Source organism: Passer montanus, unplaced genomic scaffold, assembly GCF_014805655.1.
Source record: "Passer montanus isolate IOZ18808 unplaced genomic scaffold, ASM1480565v1 scaffold3, whole genome shotgun sequence".
NCBI classification, from domain to species: domain Eukaryota; kingdom Metazoa; phylum Chordata; class Aves; order Passeriformes; family Passeridae; genus Passer; species Passer montanus.
In genome coordinates this window covers 14,700,052-14,711,865 of record NW_024367707.1, presented here as the reverse complement: position 1 = coordinate 14,711,865, position 11,814 = coordinate 14,700,052, and positions in this window count along the sequence as shown.

The window sequence follows — 11,814 nt, the reverse complement described above, 5'->3', positions numbered from 1 at the left end:
TGGCTTGGGTAGGGGAGAAAGTCCTTGTAAAACAGTCTAAAGAGCATTGGTCAAACCTTTTTGTTATGCTTAGTGCACAGCTTTTAGACCAGTGTAACCCATGGAGTGTTTTTGCTAGAACGTTCCTCTCAGTCTTACACCACAGTGCTCATTTCTCACCATTGTTTCCTGGAAGAGGTTCAAAGTGAAGAGTGCGAGAACATGCCCGGTGTTACCTTCTGCCAAAGCTTTTGTTATCTTTGTGGGCATAGTAGCTGGCAGTGGAAGATGTTCTCGTCTTCCTATTTCCTCTAAATAATTATAGCTGTATTTTTCCAGCCTAATTTTGGACATGAACCTGTTTGAGAGATGTGATCAAAGTGTCAACAAAATCATAGGGACTTGAAATGCAGTCACATGAATCCCATGTCAAGAATTCCTTCTGTGTACCACTTTCAATAATGTATCTGGGAATCCCCACTGAAACACTGATTCCCAGGGCAGTCTCAGTACACATTGTTTTACAGTTATATTGGGATCCACCTCCTACTTCCCTCGCCTGGATGTGTTTCAGTGTCTTTGGGACCTCAGACTGGCAAGAAGGTGGGTACCAGACAGAAGTGAATGAAGATTGCTGGTAGCTCTCAACATCTGCAAACAAAATTGCCATTTGCTCTCATTTCCACATTGACAGACTACAACTTTTTCACAGATTATTTTTTGCTACCTTTGATCACTTGAGAACTGTCAACTGTCTCTGTTCAAAGCTAATACTATCCAGGCCTTTTGGCATTGCTCCTGAACTGAGGAAAGGACCTAGCCCAGGGCAATGAAAGATACATCCTGTCTAATTCTCAGCCTTTCTTTTCCCAATTAAAAAGCACATAGAAAAGGAAAGAAGTTCTGGTGTCCAAAAAACCACAAAGAAACCCCCACAGCATTTCTCCTTCCCCTCTTCAGAGGCAAACCTTACTTCAGGGAAAGATTATGACCTCTTTAAAATGGGAAGGAAAAAAATTGGAAGTTGAAATCTGAAAAATTATTCCCTGGGTTATATATTCACTTTATAACAACAGCTACTCACAGTAAGAAAGACAATATCTGAAATACTATAATCACCTATAGTTATGTGAGAATTTGAGGGATTCCCTGGAGAGTTCGGGATTTCTTAGCAAGAAAGCTACTGAAGTTGTGAAGGCTGAATTGAAAAAAAAGTCTTCTGAACACAACCTATAAGTTTGAAATAAAAAATTATATTCAGATTGCAAAGATTACGGGGATTGCTTGTGGTGCGAAAACCAGAGGTACATTTCCTAGAGGAAGTCACTGTGACTGGGAATCACAGGTACAAACAACTGGGACAACATTTGGGAATCTGCTGAGATGAGGTGTTCTGGAGCTCCTGCAAAATGGCACTTAAGAGAACTGACCTAAAAAATTGAGTAGGTCCTACTTGTCAAAGGACAAGTTGTCTTGAGAGGACATTTGTGATGAGGATCTGAAAGCAACAGCCAAGGGTGGGAACCACCACTATGAACATTATGGCTCTTCTGTGTAGCCTTGGTACCAAAGCATTTTCTGGGCATGTTCTGTACTCTCCTATTGTAATCAGAGAAATCTTGCCAACACAGGTATATTAATAACCATTTTCAAGAAGTAGTTTTCTTCTAGAAACACACAGTAGAGGGGAAATTTTTAAAGGTTTTCTTTTCATCAGGCAAATTGCAGAGAATCAAGGAAAGAGAGAGGGGAAAAAATTGTAGTTGTTTGTTTGCTCTTGCAAGGCACTGAACATGACCTCTCAGGAATGTGTAGGAGAGGAAATGAAAAGCAGACGTGGGAAGCTGAAAAAGCAGTGCTTCTCCTCTATCATTAAGTATATAATAAGGTAGATTACATCAGTTGTTGTCCTAGTCTCCCTGGTGAACAGGTGTCATAGATACAGCACTGTCTAATCAAATATTAACTCATCATGTGGCAGCAGTGGAGAGGGAATGTGTAAGATCATCTACCTCCTTTCACATGTGGCCAAGTCTTCACCACCAAGGTTCAGCAAAGGACATTCTTATCATTCCTATGGGTTCTTATGAATCTAATTTTATATAGTTGCACAGACTTATGACAACTGATTTTTTTCCTGCTTCCTGAACAAAAATATGTTAGATACAAACATATGGATGTGGCAAACTCAGGCAAAAATTATGTTTATTTACACTGTTATGCAATGAATGCACAGGAGCTTAGTACTTACTGTCTTCAGCCTTTACTCAGAATAAACTGATATACAGGGGTTTTGTTTCATGTATTTCTGAGTTGTTTACAATTACAAATAAATGCCATTTCTTCTGTGAAAGGGAGATATCTTGCTGTTACTTAGACAGGAAGTCAGTTCTAAACCCTGGACTAGGTCTGTCCCTGCTGGGTCATGGTCTCCCTAAGTGTCTGGCACTCCTGAATGGTGATTAAAACTTGTTTAGTTTTTGATTATTCTATTGCACTTGCTAGACTTTTTAATGTACACAACTTTACATAGACTCTAAAGTGTTGCAGTGCTTTTAAAATGACAGCTGAATCAGATATGTGAGTATTGTACATAAGATATCAAATAACCTGAGAAAAGGTGCCTGATGAGAGTCATTTTCTATCTTCTCAGTCACCTTCCTGAAGGAGGAAAAAATCAGTAACATGGTATTCAAAGCAGTGCCTCCAAAGCAGAGTAATGGTAAGTGAAATGAGGCAAGGTTTTTTTCAGGAAATACAGCTTATCACTTACTTTCCTTTCTTTGGGCTCCAGAAAGAGTCAGTATAAAAGGAGAAACAAACACTAGGAGAGGTTATTCTGCATAACCAGGTATCCTGACATATAGACTTTTACAAGTGTCCTCTTTGATCCATCCTAGCTGTCCTTTTTCCAAGATGAGAAGCCTAAAACTCCTTCACAGAGTTTCAAGGAGGGGATTAGAAACTCCTGCTATTTAATAGAGAAAGGACTTAGTAAACTGGATGTAAATTGACCTTAAAAAAATCAGCCAGGGGAGTCTATTGTAACTATCCAAAAAGGGAGATTTGGAGCTATTTTTTCAAGAAGAATGTAGGTACAAAAAATGTTAAGCATTAAGGCCTGACAAATTTGCATAGCTAGTTGGTGGGATTGACTGGGCTACAGGACTGGAAGGCTAAAATGGTTCTAAGTACTAAGATGGTGGGGGAGTGTGGAGTGAGCAGCTTAATGATGCTTCATTTCAGTCTGGGCCCAAACCAGCACACCATCCCAAGATGTGTTATCACTTATCAAAGAGAAATGCACAGCTCTTGTCCATATCTGTAGTTTCTTATTACCAGATACTACCCTTCTATGTTCAGGTGAGTAATAAATATAATGCATAACATATAAAATCCACAGTTTTTTAATATATATTTTACCTCTAAGGCCTATTAACCCATCATCTGTACTACTCATCACAAGCATTATTGACACAAGGGTGAACCCAATCTGTAATAAGTAAGAGGTCTTGCTCATTTAATTTTAATTATTCATTGAAGGTGGCAGATGTGCCAACAGCTGGAGAGCTCTAGGTGCAAATGTGAGCTCTGGCTCAGCTCCACCTTGAAGGGAGGTACAGGTGCAGACTGTCCCCTCTCCAACCTGTTTGCTTTTGTAAAGAAGCTCAGCACAAAAATTAAAAAGGGGGCAGACAATCTGGTCATGAGCTCTGGCCTGTTCATGGTGTGGACAATCAGTTCCTTAGGACTGATGATATATTGTGAGATCACCTTTCTCTGTGGCTGGGATATGACCAAGGTCCTTAACTTAAAAACACCACACCTGCTCTACCCTGCAAATATAGCTGGTGTTACCCTACTCTGCTTCTGCTCACGTCAGTGTTAGTTCATGGGAGAAAAGAGGGTGAGGCTTAAACATGTTGTGATGTATTTTAAAAGAGGCATTCAAAACAAGCACTGCTGGGCCACCTGTTGCTGATAAAGCCCTGTCAATTTATTTGAGATTAATTGAAGATGTCTCCGTGGGTGCTGTATTGTATCACCTTCAATATCTTTCAGACACCTTAATGTGACAGAGTCAATGAGAGGAGGCAATCTTCTTGAACTCTCACTTCTGGAAAGGAGACCAGTAAAGGCTTCTCATCAGTTTTTATTGACATGAAATATTTAGTAAGCACTTGCCATTTTAACTATTGTGGGAAAAACAAAGTAGTCATCTGCCTCCTCTAGGAATTTTCATAGCTCATGAGACTAGTTGCTGTCAGGTAGCTGGAGAGCTTTTTCATTAAGTATAGCTCACAGCCTTTTTGCATTTGGTATTGAAAGCACAGGCTCCAGCCTTATGCTACCCAGAACATGCTACATATTTTAATAACTTCCTAGAATCACTCACCTTTTGAAAGAGGCACAACACTCTGCTGCAAAGCACAGAAAGAACAGCAGTGGGTCTACAGGATTCATAATCTCTGTACAATTTGGGCAGAAGTGTAATACTCCCATTGAAAGGCACTGAGATCAGGCTCTGGTATGATCTTAGTGAACTTGTTATCCTTACTTTTATGTCATCCTCAGCATGTGCTGTGACTTGATCTAGATTTAATTTTTTTTAAATAGCCATGTTATTGGTGGGTCATAGAAGGTTTGTTACAGAAGAAAAGAAGCACAGAATAGAAATAGTCTCTTGTTTTTGTAAGAAGTAAAGGCTCATTACCAACAGAGAGATTCTACTCCAATAAACTTGTACTGATGGGACAGGTTTAAGCACTTAATCCTTTTTCTGCTCCTGTTATAACAATTCCTAGAATATGGCAATGCTAACAGGATGTTTTTCATAGAGATTAAAAAAGATTATTCATTTTAGTGACTCATCTCTAGCCAGTCCATTGTTGAAAGCTCTGGTTGATTGTACAAACAGTGTGTTTTCCTAATGAAATGAAAGCAAACTGAAGAGACCTGGTCCTCTTCAGCCACCATCTATTCTGACCTTTGTTTGCTGTCTGTTATCAGTATAACAGTTAAAATCCCAGCAAAGTCTAGTTCTCTTCAGTGTGTCCCGTGTGTTAGCCCAAATATCTGTCTCCTGCTGTCCTCTAGCCCTACAGGCTATTCAGAGACAAACATCATCACAACATGTAGTGTCCACTCTGTTTTGTTTCAGAGTGGTGTAACCTCTGTGTGTCAGTGTTAGGGACGCTTACTCATCTGGTCCTGCTTAGAAATTCTGGGAACAATAGGTCTGAGAAAACTTTCTGCAACAAAAGAAATTATCTTTTGACCAGGTAAAAGGTACAGCTGGGTGGACGCACAAGAGCAAGTAAAATGCCTCGCAAAAAAGACGCAAAAATATATTGCTTTTTTACAGAAAGGCAGGAATTGTGCTGCTGAGTAAGGCTCTCAACTCTCATCTTCTTCTCCTATATATAGACAAAGTCTGTCTCTTTTATAAGGGCAAATTATAAACTCCTGGTAGAATTAATTTTGTGTCCTTTTAATCTGCTTGAAAAAGATTTAAATAGTGAGAACAAACAACAAAAGCCTTTATTTAAAAAATACAGCCAAGCTTGGAATATGCCTTTTAACATTAACTTTCCTGGTACAATTGAAGAGCTTCTTACTTTATCTCCAGGGGGTTATCTGCAAAAAGCCTCTCACTAAATTTTTTTTTCATATGTGGGAAAGTGATTTTCTTTCTAAGAACTACTTTTAATCTTTCAATTTTTTACATCTTCTTCTGGCTTTTTACTTACTACTTTATGGTCAAGAATTACCAGAAGTCTTTTGAAGTATAACAAATGCATATATTCAAGGTAGATTTGGGGTTATGTTCTATAAATAATTACTTTTACCCAGTGACAAAAGTAATTTTCTTGCATTATAGACAAACTGGACTTCAATTAAACATCATGAAGCAAAAGTTTCCTGGAAGAATGATTTTCCTGTGAAATAGGAAATATATATTCTCCTGACATCATTGACATCAGACACATACTGCCATCTGGGTGTTCTGAGAAAGCACCTGGCTTGCTTCCTTACCTGCTGCTCTCATCCTTTCCCAGTGGCCACATCAAAATGCCCTACAAATGCAAAGATGTCATCAAATGTCAGCCCTTCAACCTTACCTATTGCCATTTGCTCCAGGCTTTTGTAATTAGATTGCTCATCTCCATTTCTTGCGGGCAGAGGAGTTGAAGCAAAGATGCCCAGGAACCATGGGCTGGGAGTAGAGCTGGAGCCCAAATCCTTCACACAGCACCTACTCCGAGGCCACATCCACAGGCGCTGCTGTCTTTGTATCCACAGCTCCTGCCAGTTGCTGCCAGTACTTTACAACCGTATAAAACCATTACTTCTGAAATCTTCACAGAATCACAGAATGGTGGGGTTGGAAGGGACCTCTGGAGATCACCAGTGCTCCTCCTAGAGCAGACTCACTGAGAGCAGGTTGTCCAGGATTGTGTCCAGGTGGGTTTTGAATGTCTCCAGAGAAGAAGAACCCACAACCTCTTGAGTAGCCTGTTAAAGCACCTTAAGAGACCATACGATAATACTACATTTATAGAATATTTCTATATAGAATATTGTAATATTTACTTACCCCAAATCAATCTTACCTGTGAAATTAAATTCACTTTTTCTGCTCCACTTTCTTTCTCTGTGCCTAGGTAATTGAATGCTAGTGAAGTGCCTAATCTGACACGTTATTAGATATGTGTCTATGTGTAGGTCACTAAGTGTACATTAGGAATGCAGTGACATTTGTCATTCAAACTATCACATTGACCAAGCCACTGTGAGTGTTAATGATTTTACAACTGTCTGCACTTTGTTATGTCTCACGTTGACATATTGCCAAAGAATGATTTTTTAAAAAAAATTATTTTATTTTTAAAATAAATAAAAAATGCCCTTTTCTTTCCAGGTTGGTATCCTCTTACATGGTATTATAGTCCTTAGATACTTTCAGAGGAATGTGAAGACACATTGAGTAAGAAACAGAAAAAGAGGTTAAATTGCAATCAACTCCCTGTCCTATGTTTTCTTTTTTTGTGGCAGATGGCTGAGGTTTCTATTACACTGTTCAGTCTTCCAGGGACTGGAAAGAAGGCATTTCATTGCCCTCAGGAACTCAAGGAGGTTTGTATTATAATGAAATAGGAAGAAGTTGTTTCAATTAGTGCAGTTGCCAGGAAATTCGCAATATATGTTATATCTTTATCATGAATCTGCTTTCTTCTTACCATAGGTTAAAGCAAGAATGGTAAACTTATTAAAAATAAATATAATTTAGTAATGTACGATGGAGAGAACAAGCAGGATTTTTCTAGAACTTAGACATAAATTGTCCGTTGACTACTGCTGATGGCTTAATCTCCTCTTCATTCTGTGAACATGAGGATATGAGGCCAGCTGGGGTTTACGAGGCGCTTCCAAAGCATCGTTATTCCAGCTAGAAATGCTATCCGCTGTGAAGTCAAATCCCCACAGTGGAGGGAGGCTGCTGAGTCTTTGCACTCTGCCAGAGCACAGGCGCTACCCTGATTGAGTGTAGCCCAACTGGAGCCACAGCTATGACAGGACACTGAGCAGAGACGTGGCAGCCTGGAAACTCTGTCCCTGGTCATTATGTTCATTGCTGCTATAAAAAGACTTCAGCAATTATAAATTTTGTCAGAACATTCCAATACGGATGGAAGGAGAAGGTCACTTTGAAAACAGCTCATATTTATTTGTCTGTCAATGCTCATAAGAAATTATACACATGCACCAGATGCTAGACTGGCTGTGCCCTTTGTTCATAACTCTGGCAATTAAAACAAAACCAAGAATGTCCAAGTGGTATAGTTTTAATAATCCCAAAGATTAGCGACTAATCCCAAACCATAATGAATTTTCCATCAGCATGACTGGTAGGTCACCGTCACTATAAATCTAGTCTAATAAAGTTTGTTACCCAGAGGAATGCTCATGGAGTGGAGAAGAAGAGAACAGAAGCCAGGGTCAGTGATGGAAAAAGTAAGAATAATAAAACATTGCCTGGAAGGTACTGTATTAAAAATCAGTAGATAACAAAGCACTCAACTCTACTAATACTCATATACTCCAAAAGGAAAATACCTTTAAGGAGGTAAACACCCATCATCTTTTCCATTTACATAGCTTTCTGTTCCATTTAATCCAAATAATACCAAGTCTTTGTGTCATTAGTAGAGTCCTTGGTTTTATCATGAGTGTTCTTTGAATGATTGCTAGGCGTGTTGGGTGAAGAGACTGGAACTTGTGCTCAAATAACTTAATTCTGGACAAAATGGTTCCAAGTCAGTAATGCTCTTCAGAGACAAAGATGTGTGAGGAGAGACACATCCTTGGCAAAATGGGAAAAAACTGCTCTGTTCACAGCATGCCTTTGCTGAGTATGTAATAGAAATATTACCAGCGTACCATGAAGTTCCAAAAACTCAGTCCTAAACTGCTCTTTGCCACCCACAGACACCTGAGGCCATGGCCTATGGAAGTATGAAGTTCTGGTGCAGATTAAATATCTTAAAACTGTGAACCAGAAGCCTTCTCTTCAGAAGCCAGTTTAGGTGGCAGGGAAGTACTTGGGATTACCTTAAACTCAGTTGTGACTAAACACTGACATGACACCATGACCTGAGGGAATTTCTGAAGTGGTATCAAAAACATACCCATGTGAACAAACATTTGACACTGACTCCTCAATGCTGCAGCCTGGATGGGTGGACAATCAAAGCAGTAATGACCAAGTTGGATGGTCAGGCTCAGAGTCTCAGGGTCAGGGGATCATTTTTCTGCCTGGAACGTGCTGCAGGGGAGCTACCATAGAGCCTATCCCAGGACCTGTCCTGCTTCAGTTACCTGGAAGAGGCTGCAGAGCACACTCTCACCCAATAATACAAATTGCTGGTGGCCAGCTAATACTCTCCATGGAAGGACTGTCTTACTGAGTTTCCTAGAAAGGCTGGAGGATGGGCCAACAGGAACCTTATGAATTTCAATAAACAAAATGCAAAGAGCTGGGAAGGAAGAACCTCTTACAATCATACAGGCTGGGGACAGCTCTGGGGAAGGGGCTCTGGGGCAGGAGCTGGTAGCAGAGACAGGCAGCAGCAGCTGGGCTGCAGCAGCAGGAGCACAATGAGGAGCTGGGGCAGGAGCCCGTGCCCAGCACTCGTTGTCAGAGCCCATCTGGGCAGCACCAGTTTGGGGCCCCAGAGCAGAAAGGCGCCGGGAGCCGGAGCGAGCTCAGCCTGCAGCACCCAGGGCTGGAACCTGGCCTGTGAGCAGAGGCTGGGGCTGAGCCTGGGCAGAGACAGCTTTGGGGGCACCTCACAGACACCCTGAGCCCGGGGCGAGGGGAGGGACAGGAGGCAGCCGAGCCCTGGGCAGAGGAACTGAAGGGCTCAGGCTGGGCACTGAAACATTTCCATGAGGAGAGGCAGGTCCTGCACAGGGAGGCTGGGCAGGCTCCATCCTTGGGGGATTATGAAACCTGGCTGGGGGAAAGCCCTCAGCAACCTGGTCTGACCTCACTGCTGGCCCTGCTGTGGTGCATGAGGCACCTCCTGTGGTCCCTTCCAACACAAATTACTTCATGATTCCTTTATTCTAATCAACGATATTAGATGTAGCACCATGAAGAGTGTTATTCCAGTTGCGATGCAATTCCCATCAAAATATGCACTGGTGATAAATCCTGGCTGGAGACAGTCACCTCAACCTCCTGTGTCTTGACCACTGACATAAATCAACCTACACTTTGTTGACTCAAAAGCATTTAAATATAGCAGTCATTTTTGTCCATTTTTTACTCAGATTGGCAGATTTGTCAACAGTATATTTCACAGCTTTTTCTCCAATATAGGACCAGATTAAGACTTCCTTTTTTTTCTGTTACTGTTGAACTGCAGCTCATTACCAATATCCTGTTGTGGACCTGAGCCTTGGAGAGTTTGTTTTTTGTTTTTTTTCCCAATTTGTTCTTTTTTTGAAAAGCTCTGTTAAAATTTTGAATTCTAGTGGTCATTCACTGATGACTGGTGACTTATTCCTTCAGTTTTTTGTTTCTCTCCTTCCTTTTTAAAGTTAAAACCTATGATAACTGATTTTAATTTCTTTTTTTCTTCTCAGATTCTAAATCTTTGTTTTGAGAAATTAATTATTTCTCTGCATCTTTTTCTTTATAATCCATTGCATTTCTTATGGTTTCTCCATCACAGTGCTTTATTTAGCATTCAACAACTAGTTCTTAAGCATTTCCGCACTTTTTAAAAGCATTTCTTGCTCTAGATATACATTCCAGTCTAAAATGTTGCCAATTAGTTTAAACATTAAAAAATTGCTATTTGAAGCTTGATAAAATGTAACACTGATTAGTAACAGTACTGTGGTCAAATATATTTAACCCAATCATGATCATTGATAGACAGGCAAACATAAATATTCTAAATCTGCAGTGAATATTTGCTTGTCCAGCAAAATGAGCTCTAACATGGCAACTCTCTTATTGTCATGTTTTATGAATATTTTAGGGTCTTTGTAGTTATCTTAACTAGATCTTCTTCCAAACTTAATCACTAGCATATTTTCAGACTCCCATTAAAAGCATCTAATGTCATTTATTTTTTGCCACCACCTAAAAAAGTCAGGCTCCTTCTGTAAAAATTCCTAAATCTATTTCCTAATACAAATAAATAATACAAATAAAACATAGACAAGGTGAACTCCAGAGATCCCTTCCAACCTCAGCATGGTATTTGTACATGTGATTTCTCCTGCTGTACCTTCAGTATGTTCTTCTGTGCTCACTTCCAATTTTTTAACATCTACCCCATTGTTTTTTATATGCTTCTCACTGAATACATTATGAATGGGATACAAAAGCCTGTAGACTTCAAGGACCATAGAATCTGGACAGCATCATAGAAATGGGATTCAGGCTCAGAAGCAATATCTGATGTCTTAGCAGTGGGATCCATAGACTCTCTGCTTTATGTCACAATGCTGGTGCCACAGCCTTTCTGGACCCATAATTGCCAAGACACCTTCCGTGTTAGCTAGCAAAGCTCTGATTTCTGGTTGGCCAGGACCATGGCAAGAGTAATTCAAACACACCCAGGAATGCAGAACAAACCTGACTCTGAAAAATGAAAATATTCCATGAAGACCTTCAAGGTTTATCTCACCCTTCTAGCATCCCCTTGGTTTGAACAGTGATGTTGCACAATTTGTAATTCCTTCCTGATTTTCTTTTTCTTACAGAACTTGAGTCCAGACTGCAAAACCCAGGACTTCTTCCCTCACCAACGTTCTAGGAAAAACACTGAGAGACAGTAGCCATTTTTCCTGTACGGAGACATGCTATGCTCTGCTAGCCCAGGATGTCTCTGCCACACACCTGAGCCATCCCTTTCCCACCAGAGTATCAAAAGTCCTTACTAGTGTCCATCTTCACCTTGAAAAAGAGAGAATCTACAAAACAGAGCTACCTGCCTTGAATTACTTTGAACACTTGTGAATCCAGCCAATTGGGAAGGATAACTAATGAAATTTATGAAAAAACAATGTATTTAATGATTTTTATGAAATTTATGTATTTAATGAAATAAATCCACCTTGGTAGAAAATGGTCCTAGGTAATAAAATCTGATTAGAAGAGACAGGATGGTCATGCCCAATACAAACCCACATTAAAATTATACTGATAAATTCTGGACTGTTCCCTCTGGCTTCTTTGAGAGATACTGGAATGATTGCAGCAGAAACCAGATCTCCATGTCACAGTGAAACTGTAGCTATGTGTAGAAAGAAGTA